This window comes from Pelecanus crispus, chromosome 11 (genome assembly GCF_030463565.1).
Source record: "Pelecanus crispus isolate bPelCri1 chromosome 11, bPelCri1.pri, whole genome shotgun sequence".
Classification (NCBI taxonomy): domain Eukaryota; kingdom Metazoa; phylum Chordata; class Aves; order Pelecaniformes; family Pelecanidae; genus Pelecanus; species Pelecanus crispus.
The window spans coordinates 22,520,734-22,531,399 of NC_134653.1; positions in this window are offsets into that span (position 1 = coordinate 22,520,734).

Consider the following 10,666-nt stretch of genomic DNA (forward strand, 5'->3'; position numbering starts at 1 on the left):
AGGCTCAGGTGCTGCCGTACAAGGAGCATTGCATGGGCTCAACCATTTGAGTATTTACTTCTATGTTTCTTCTTGGATGTTCAGACCTGAATTTGCATTTTCAAGCACCTAAGTCCCACACCTCTGCCTCTTAAGTTGTAAGTGCATACCCAAGGATGAAAGCATGTGGGATAACAAGTGTACGTGTATCATGCTGGGAGAAAAGCAGCTTGTTCATCATCTTGAGTGCTGCTTAGTGTTTGTAAGATGCTCTGACATGCCCAAAGTCAGAACCCACTGCTCAGGGAGGATGTGGATAAATCCCTGTGGCCTATGCACCATGTCTGGACAACAGGTAATGTTATCCAGCAGTCTGAGCAAATGCAAAAAGCAAGTGAGGGCAGAGTCTCCTGGTAAGTTCCCAGGTGTATTCCCACAAAATCACTTCTGTCTCTCCTTTGAGGGAGGAAGGAAAGGCAAAGGAGACTCCCTTTTCCCCCTGCTCTAGGCTGTAATATATATCAGCATCAGAGCAGCCATGGTGGGTCTTGTTCTTTCTGGGTCACTTTTCTGATCCTGCACAGTGAGATTTTCCATGCAGTGGGATGGTGTTTTCCCAGCTAGGAGAAGTGTTTTTGTGAGAAGACAGAAAGGAAAAGATGTGCTGGGGACCAGAAGGAACTCAGTAAGCTTTTGTTGCAACTCAGAAAGCCACTGAGCTAGATAAAACCAAGCCAGAGGTAAAGGCCCATCCATGGGGACACAGCAGGAAGGGAAAGAGTTGTTTATAAGGTTTTTTATTTCCATTTCATCTGGCCTAGTCACTCTGAGTTCCTCCTCTTTCAGGAATGTAGTTATATGTAGTAATTTGTATTCTAATAAAACCTGGATTTGGATTTTAAAAGCCCTTTTGGTCTTTGGAGGGAGCTCACTGCAAGGAAAAGGTGTGGGCAGATCTACCTCTATACTCCAGCTGGCTCAGGGTCCCTGTTCCAGGAGCCCATATGCCCTGCAAAAGCAGCCGAGCACACCACCTGCCCTGGTGCAGCCACTTATAGGGTTTCTGCAAGGCTTGCTTGCCAGAGGAGGGCTGGAAGCTGGAGCAGGAGTACAGATGTAGCTGCCTGGCACAGACCAAGGAGGAGAGGGTGGGGAAGAAGCAGCTGCTGGGAGTGTGATGCTCTGGGTTATGAGGGGTCTGGGAGGCTGCTCTGGTTTAGATTAGCTTCGTGATTACTGCACTGTGTTCTCATCAGAAGAGAAGAGGGTTTGATCAAAGGAAGATTACCTCCAAATGGGAAGAGGAGGTTTCATTAGAGAGGCTTAGATGATGTGAAGTAACTTAACTCATCTTCTGAACAGCTCAGCTTAACCCTTCGGAAAGGGTTGCTCTCCACTCCTGTCTGTTTCAGCAGGCAGCTCTCAGCACAGGCAAATCACTTCCCTGAAGGAGACCCTGAAACTCAGAGATGGTCCAGGAACCACATGTTGTTGGCCCCAGATGTCTGGCCTCAGCCTGCAACGTACACACAGCCTCTGTGTCTTTCTGCAGTGATTAACCTGGGCAAGAAGCCCATCTTCAAAGGTTAGAGGTAGAACAGCAAACATCCAGCAATCCTGTGTATTTGCCAGCCCAAAACCCAAGCAAAGACTGTGTGTACTGTGCCCAGCTGACTGCTGCTGTTGATCAGGACTGGCCAGTGCAGTGAAGCATCTCTCATCTCCTTCTGGAGCAGGGTATATAATTGTCCCGCTCCTTGTCCCCTTGGTACATAACCCTGTGTGCTTGCATGAACTGTTTGGTTTGAAGCCATCATCTTCAAGGAGATCCAACAACTCCCATTGTTCAGCTTTAACCTGGCTTTGCTTCCAGAGCCTAGCAAGTTTAAAAGTGGAAATAATTGGTTGTGTTTCATCTGTCCAAACATAGCTATGTGCAACATAGATGCATCCCGTTTTCTCCTGCTCCCCAGAGCTTGTCGCCTTGATTGCTTTTACCACTGACAGAGAAATTGGAACTTCTAGGGCACAAGGAATCTCCTGCTATGAGAGGAGTCTGAAGAAATGCAGCTGAGCTGCTCCCAGAAGCATCACCATTCCCCACTGACACTACTGCACTGAGGAGACAGAAAAGAGGGTAGTCTGGTGTTTACCCTGGGCATCAGGTCAAGTTTCTAACTACAAAGTTGTGGAATGAAGTTATGAAACCACAAGAAAGTGTGAAACAATCCTAGAGCAGACCTGACAGCAAAACTTCTCTCTCTCCTCTGAGATTCCTCACCTAGGGTCCCTGAGACGTGTATCAGCCATGAGAACTGGGCAGCAACCTGCATGACAGTCACTCTTCATCCAGAGCTGGACCTGCAGCAAGCCAGAGGGCAGGGACTACACTTCCCTGAGCAGCTCATCCCCTCCGCCTTCCCTCTCTCCATTCAGAGCAGACCCTGTCTCCTCCTCTGTGCTTTCTTTTATTTGTAAACCTGGTTCAAGCTGCTGCACAGACAGAAACATACCAATAGCTTGTCTCGTGGGAGCGATACCTTTGCTGTTCAGAGGTCTCTCAGCAAGTTTCCTTACACTGCAAACAATAAAAGTGTTCACTGTGCACGTGTTCTATCAAGCAAACAGGCTTTAATTTGACTATAGTGTCCATCACAGTATGATCAGCATTGAGACAGATTTGGTAAGAGGAAGCTTTGTCCAAGCTACCTCTGGTTTTAGGTGTGCTGGACTTTACACCCTCTACCTTGGAAGAGATCTCCAGGCTAGCTAAGTCCTCATGCAAATATTTACAGTTGAGGTGAGGAAAGGGCTCGGGATATGTTGAATTATGATATTCCTTAATATGTGAGGGCTTCACTCTGCGGTGTGAATAACACCCTTAGCATGGTATCCTAAATGGACCATCCTTTGGCTCCGTATAGGTTTGGCCTACTTCAATCCCTCTCTGCAGACTTACAGTAACCAGCCCATACAAGACCAGGATTTTCCTGGGAAAGGGAGAAGGATATGTGAAGATCTGAGATGTCAAAAGTCTAGCAGAGCTCTCCTCTGCGATCACAGAGCGCAAGCCAAGAAAGCCAGACTGGAAAAAAATGGACAGACCTTGGCATGCCATGGGCAGGGCTGAATTGTTGGAGAAAATCCAAACATCTGTTTGTTGGTTTTAGGGTCCTTTTAAAAAAGATGTAACGAAACAATCCATGAAGATAATGATAGACTATAAGAAATTATCTCTGCCCTTTTGGCCTCCCACTGCTGGGATGAAGGAATCCATCCTTCCATCACCCAGCTCCAGAGAAACCTTGCCAGAAATGATGAGTTCAATAACCCACCCTGCATACCTGAACCAAGCCTTGAAAATGCTGGGAAAACAGCCTTGTATGGCTCTTCTCCCCTCTTTGGCTTTTCTTCCCCTGCCCTAATTCCTTCCTCTCCCTCTTACCTTTTCCTTATTTCCCTCTGTGTAGCAAGATGCTGGCTTGCCTGGGTGTAATTGCATCTTTTGCGGTATTGCTGGAAGCACTCAACTGATGAGGTCACTGAAAGGATTAAGCAACTTCATGGGTGATGTAAGTTTGCCAGGTCTCAGAAGAGTGGATCATTGAATGTACTGAAGCTGTGTTCCTCCAACAGTGACTTGCAATCTGATCTCTCACCAGAGACATATTTTCTGTTTTGCTGTTCTTTTTGGCCATGTTAATGTATTTTGAGCCTTGTTTTTCCTTATAGAAAGCAGAATCAAATTCCAGCGATGACAGCACCTTAGCCTAGTATCATTCAATTGATTTATTCCCCCGCCCCAGAAAGCACAGTTATTACTTTCTTTAATAACGTCAAAGAAGCTCTCAGACAAAGGACCTTTCTCTATTAAGGTTTTCTATTGCTAAAGAAAAGTGAGTAAGAGATGCTGTTACAAAGGAAGACTTACCTAATACATTGCAAATGCTTTAACTACTCTTCCTTCCCACCCGCACCCCAAACTCCTCATTAAAGTTTACAAAGGTTCTTGATGGTGCTTATTGCCCTGAGAATAAGTATGCCGAGACTTTTTGGGCTGAGCGCCCCACAAAAAGTCCCACTCTGGACTGTGGCATGGTCTTCTTTGTATTCAGTGGTGCTCAGATTCCAATTACTCCATCAGAAGTGTGTGGGAAGCAAAGACTCTGGATAGGACATGGGAAAGATTTCAGTAGTCAAGGGAATTCAGCAAGTGTGGCAGGACTGTGGCAGAGAGGCAGGACAGAAAAAAGAAGGTGGGACAGAATGGCTGAGAAGAACCAGGAGCCAAAGGAAATGCTGGAAGGTGCATGGCCACCAGATAAAGTTGCCTGGGACTGGGGATTCCTGGGACTTCCCAACCCTGGGGCCTCAAATAGCTGCATTCAGTGGCCTTCTGCACCAAGTCTTTCCGTTTTCTCGGAGTAGCCCTTGAACAGACTAGAAAGGTCACCCCATGTCCCCCAGCTTCTAGTTACTGTCTTCTTCACCCTAACCTGGGATAGCAGAACTCGTTGATTGCTCTCACGCCTGGTGCTTAGCCAGCCCTGCAAACGTGTCCTCTGGAAATCATAATGTATGAGCATCCCTGCCAGAGATCAGTCACTGTGTTCCCATTGGTAATCTCACAGGCTGAGCGCAGGGCTGGTGTCTTTTGTGTGTGAAACTCCTTGGAAGATGAAAAACCAGAGGAGAGGGATTTATTAAACAAGCAATGGATAAGAGCTTTGTATTGATTTGTCACAGGCAGGAGTGAAATTGACAGAACTGGTCACACTGCACCAGGGAGCAGATTGTGGTGGCTCTGTTGCATCTCCTCATCCTTCCACAGCTCCCTGACTCAGTCACACCATGTTCCAGGTCTCCCTGCCCATCCCTTGGACACAGATCATGTGGTGGTCGGGACCAGTCCCCATGTCTGGTGGGGACTATGGGTGTGTTTAGTGGGTAGACTTGCACTTTCTGAGGGGCAAATTCCCCTTTGTTTATCCACTGCCCACACTATGCCTCCAATTGCTGTGTCTACACCCTGAAATGGTCTCACTTTGAATTAAATGAGTAGCGATGCCAGGGAGAAAGCAAGGCAGTGGGACTCTTGGTTCAAGGTTTTGAGACACCTGGGGTAAAGGGGCAGCCTGAGCTCCCAACCCTGCTCTAAGTAATAATTTCAAAACATTTTTTTCTGCGGTCTCTTCAGTGCTTACTTCAAGGGGAAGAAGAAGCCCAAAGAGAGGGTAGAGCCTTCAGATAGACACCTTGGCTTGCCCCTCACCAGTATGTAACTATGATGTAAAAGGTTCATGCCTTTTGACCTGGGACAAACATGGTGATCACAAGCCACATAAAAGCAGACTATTATTGCAATGTACCTATGCACCAAGGCTCTAAGTCCCTCACAGCCTCCACTGCTTTCCTCCCTGGAGGATGGAGGTGAATGCAGACCTTGGGACATGGGCCTTGTACTCTGCCACTATTGGGACTGGACCTTCATTTCTTCCAAGGACAACACACAGGTCCCAGCAGGTTGCCTCATGACCAGTACATGCAGAGGACAACAGCAGCTGCTTTCCTCTCTGAGGAGCTGCCAATTTTTTGCCCAGAGATTGATGCTGACACTGATTTCTCAAGCCAGATTGGTGCCTGGCCTTGCAGGTCTCTGGTATTCCTTAACTGGTTCTTCTCTGCCAGGAGCTCTGCTACCTCTTTCCTCAGCAATTCCACCACGCACTCTCCAGACTGGATGTCATCCCTATTCTGGCTATCAGTGGCAGGAAAATACAGATCAGAGCCTTAGAAAATCCAGACAAGGCTCTGCGAAGAAGCAGGCAGGTCTGGGATCCCACCTTAGCATACCACACATGCTCCTCTGTTCCCTCCACAAGGGACTCCTCTGAAGTCCCCAAGGGACCATGCCTGGGAAAGGTCTTTGCCATCTTGCCCTTTTCCTCTTTAACATCCCCATAGTGGTTGAGATTTCCTACAGGTCTTTCAGACAGCTCAGGCAGGAGGATGAGCAGCTACATCCCCACTGCTCCATGAGGCACAGAAAGAGAAATCACAGCCCTGTGCTTGCATACACCAGAGACCTGGTGCAGCCAGGAGTCAAACGTTGTTAGCATTATTGCACGTTAGAGACAGTAATTTTTTAACAGAAAAGGTATTGCACCCAACATGAAGCAATTTATTTTGGATCTCGTTATGATGGATACAGATTAATTAATCACCATGCTGGAAGTCAGTGGTTGCCTAGGGACCCATGATCATGACCTGACTATATTTAATACAGACAAAGAGAGAACAGTCCCAACCAATTCTATATATCTATAGACACACACACTCACATGGTGCTTTAAAAAGACTCTTTTCCCAAAGCTGGGGAAAATTATGAGCAGAATTAATTTGGAGGGAAATATAATGAAAAAAAAAAAGTGAATGAAGATGGGAAGTTCTTTAATGAGAGCATATTAGGACATAATTTCACCTCAAAGAAAGAAGACAATTTTGCCTAAAAGTCCACACTGATTTAGTGGCAAAATGAAGGAGGCTGTTAGAAATAAAAATGCAACATGGAAAGAATGGAGAAATGGAAAGAAGCCATGGTTACTGGTATGAATTGCAGCAAGGAAGGACAGGAAATTGATAAGGAAATCTGAAGACAATTTAAAAAAAAAAATCCATGGCTGGCAGGTCAGTGAACAATAAGGAGTTTCTGAAGTGGTTTGGGAACATGGGAAACCACAAATACAAGTAGACTTTTTCCCAAAAGGAGCCATTTCAACCTGTAACTGGTAAGGTGGAAAAGCAGAGCTCAGTCAACAGGATACCTCTCCCCAGGAGTCCCACACTAGCTGCCTTGCGAAGTCTTGGCCCAGTAGTGGTAACTCTTCACCGGCTCTAGCAAATTAAAGCATCCTGGAGATGCAGTGAATGCTAATGCTGGACAGGTAGGACAACAAAGCAAAGCGACAAAGGGGACTCCAGGCCAGCAACTTCACTTCCAATGGAAATAATGGAAATGGCCACATGGGATCTGAGTGCTCAAGGAATGGAGATGAAACAATATCCATAACTTGTTCTTGGTAAAGCTCATTTGTTAAGTAGGGCTTCACTTAGAGGTCCCATAAGCCAGCATTGCTGCTAAAAGAGGCGGTCTTGCCTACCCCACACCAGCCTGCATGTTCCAGTATGGTGGCATCCTTTCTCTGTTGACACCAGGATTTGAGGCAAACTGGGCCAGTGAGCTCATACCACATGAAGCTGACCCGAGAGAGCTACAGCTGAGTGGTTTGTTTTAAGCCAGTTCAATTCCCCAGCTCAGGAAACTGATATTATTATTATTATTATTATTATTATTATTATTATTATTATTATTATTATTATTTTTTTCCAGGAGCAGCATTTATTTACATTAACTTAATCTGTTTCTCAAACTAAGAGTCTTTAACATTTTCTTGGGTGTTTGACTTACTGTCATGGAATATTCTGTTTAAAAAATAGCTCCACAGGCAGCAGAAATGATCATGCTTGGTTTCCTGTGTCTGCCTCCTGTGTATTTCATCATGTGTCTAGCAATTTGGTTGATCTCAGAAGGAAGCCTTTCTCAGCAGAGCACTAGTTTGGGTATGTTTCCTCTAGCCTGGTTACACACATTCATGCTATTTGTAAGAACACAGTATCTCTGAGAGCTCCACCTCTCAGCTGAAATTGATGGACGGTGGCAACAGCAGGATTGACAGACAGTAATATCACATAATTCCTGCTTCCTTAGGAAACCTGGCTGAAATTAACACCAAACTGCATCAGTCAAGCACTTGATAAATGGACTAAGAACTGATTAACAGATCTCACAAAAAGAGTTCCTGTAAAATCAGGCTTTCTGCAGATCAGGATATGGATCAGTGCTTATTCAACACTTACCCTCAAGATCTGGGGGCAAATAAAAACTAATTCCAGGTAGGTGGATGATAAAGACCATCCAAGCAATAGGCCACATTAGGATCAGTGTAGGGTGATGGGAACCCCTTATTGTTTGTGCCTTAAAAAGCAAAAATGTGTTTTACTATGGCTGAGTTCCTAGTAGCCAGGAGTTCAGATCAGCTCATTGCACCTTGGAAGGGTGTTGGTGGGGTGATGATGAAGGTGTCATGCCAGAAGAGCTCACATGTTCATGGTCAAGCGATGGAGGATGCTCAGGAAGAGCAGGGAGGAGATATCTTCTCAGCCTATGCCACTGGGGAAGCATTGAAATACCCCTCTTCTGGTGCCCTCTTCTGACAATGATGTGCCCTTTGCTGGGTAGCAGGATGCACAAACCTGCCCTGAGCCCTCAAGGATTTATGGTTTCGTGAACACTTCTCATTCCTGCTTGCTGTGTTTGGTTGGCTGTAATGACATATTTGGACATCATCTATGTTTCCATGTGTGCCAGACTGGCAGCACCATTTGTACCGGGGACACTTTCCAGCTGGTGTATTACAGTAGTTTCAGGCTACAGTTCTGTAAAACAAGGAGCCTCACCCAGCACTTTTGTCAACTCCTCCTCACCATCCCCTGCACATGGTCACATACAACCAACTGACCCATCACAAAGTCTCTTATCTGTTTTATGAATATCTCTCTGTGCTGAAGGCAAACTTTTCCTGCTTCCGTTGTGCCGATCTGCAAGTTTCTAACCACTCAGGACCTGTGAGACCACATGTCCTTTCCTGCCTGCCCTCCTGAAATTGCTCAACCCCCTCCTACACTCAAACCACCACGAGCCATGGGACATGACAGAAGCCTGGTTCTTGAACTGTTTGTATTGTATAAATAATCCCCAGCCCTTATGTGCTGGGGTTTATAACATGGTTTACCATGCTCCTGCCAGGGACATGTGGAGCAGGTAAAACCAGACAGATCCAACTGCTGCCTTTCCCTCCAGGAGCACATGAACTGGTGCCATGTGGCTGTCAGATCACTGCCAGTTCTGGCAGCAGCCATGGGGAGCCCATGACAGCCAGGTCTGAATCCTCACTGCTGGACCATTGCTAGCAAGGAGAGACCAGGATCAGAGCAGGTGAATGCTGGCAGGGCCAAACATCATGTGGCAGAGGAGCAGTGTTGGAGAATGGTGAGACAAGGTCCAAACTCATTGCCAGCAAGTGTATGGTTCCAGTTAACTGAGTGTGTGTGTTGTGGACATGGGGGTACATGCAAGCAGAGGTGTAAGCCACCAAGGCTTGGTGCCCTGGGTACCAGGTGTGAAGGCAGTTTGGTACCTGGGGAAGGGTATGGAATGGGAAGGTCATTACTCACTGCAGTGAGGCTCAAGAATGACGCTTTTTGCTGGTGGGGCTTTTTCCTGTGTATCACTCTGGTAGTAGGAGGTGAAGGTCAGACACCCAGCAAGATCACTGCATGATTTAGCCCTCTGGGCAAGAGATAGTCACTCTGCCCCACTTTCCCATGAAATACAGCTTGGTCCTAGGGGAAGGGGATAATTTTTTTTTTTTTTTTTTTGGAGGGGGGTGGGGGGGAGGGGGAATTTTCTGTCAGCTGCAGCAGACAGTCCCCTTCTGTGCCAGCTGCCATTCTCCTGGGGTCTGGGTGGCCTGAACACATCAATGCATCCTCCCACTAGGACCCACAGTCCTGGTGCCACAGCAGAGACGCTCTGCCTCCTTCCCTTTCCAGTGCTGGGGAGGAGAAGCTGTGGTGCTAGCACTGTCCAGCTCCAGGAAGTCCAATTAGGAAGTCATGGCATGAAAATAAAGGCACAACAGAGAAAGGCATAAACCAGTGGAAGAAAGATGGGAACAAGTATCAAATACTCACAGCCTGGTTTTGTACAGCATACACCAAATCATAGTCTCTGGGGCCAACCACCCCAATGGTGTGCATCCTTCCCCAAAGGACCACATTGGGAAGTGGAGTGTGGGACAGTGATACTCAAAAAGGAGATGCTCTAATTCCACCTCCCCCATGCCTTTGTTTTTCAGTGGAGCTGTGATTCCTGCTGAAGTGTTTCCAAGCACTTGCTGCAGGAAACTCTGGAGTTCATGCACACAACCAACTCTGGGCCTGCCCTGCAAACGCTGGTATTTCTGGGCTCCATAAGCAGCGGCCTCGGGATGTTTCAAGGAAAATAGTACTTCATTCATGACGTTGTTGGCATGAGCCAACAACTTTCCCCCTCCACCAGATGCAGCATGGGCTCTGCTGCCAGTCCTGGGCACAGGACGCAGATCAGTCACTCAGAGACCAGTTACTCTAGAAATGGCAGGAAGGCACAGGAAAGAGTTAGGCTGGAGCATGGAGAGCTGAAAAATGCTTGAGCTGACCCTGTTCCCCGCTCATGCTGGAGGTTGAGTAGGGAGGAGGCAAGGGCTGTGCCGAGGAAGAAATTTTCCCAAACACATTGGCAAATTGTGCTGAGCAGAGGTGGTGGAAACTTAGCCCTTGAAGCCAAAGCTGCAGCCTGCTATGATGTCCAGGATGAGACATAGGAGTTCCGGGTGGAGATAAGAGCCCTGGGTGCAGCCTGTACATTTACTGGGCCAGCCAATCACACTCATCTTGGCTGATGCATTCAAGCACACATTTGGATGCTTGTGGGCTCAACACAAAGGGCTCTCCTGTCCAGTCTGGACCAGTTCACTTCCAGATGTGGGAGCCTGGAATGACTCAGAGGAGCTAAATCCCCAAACTG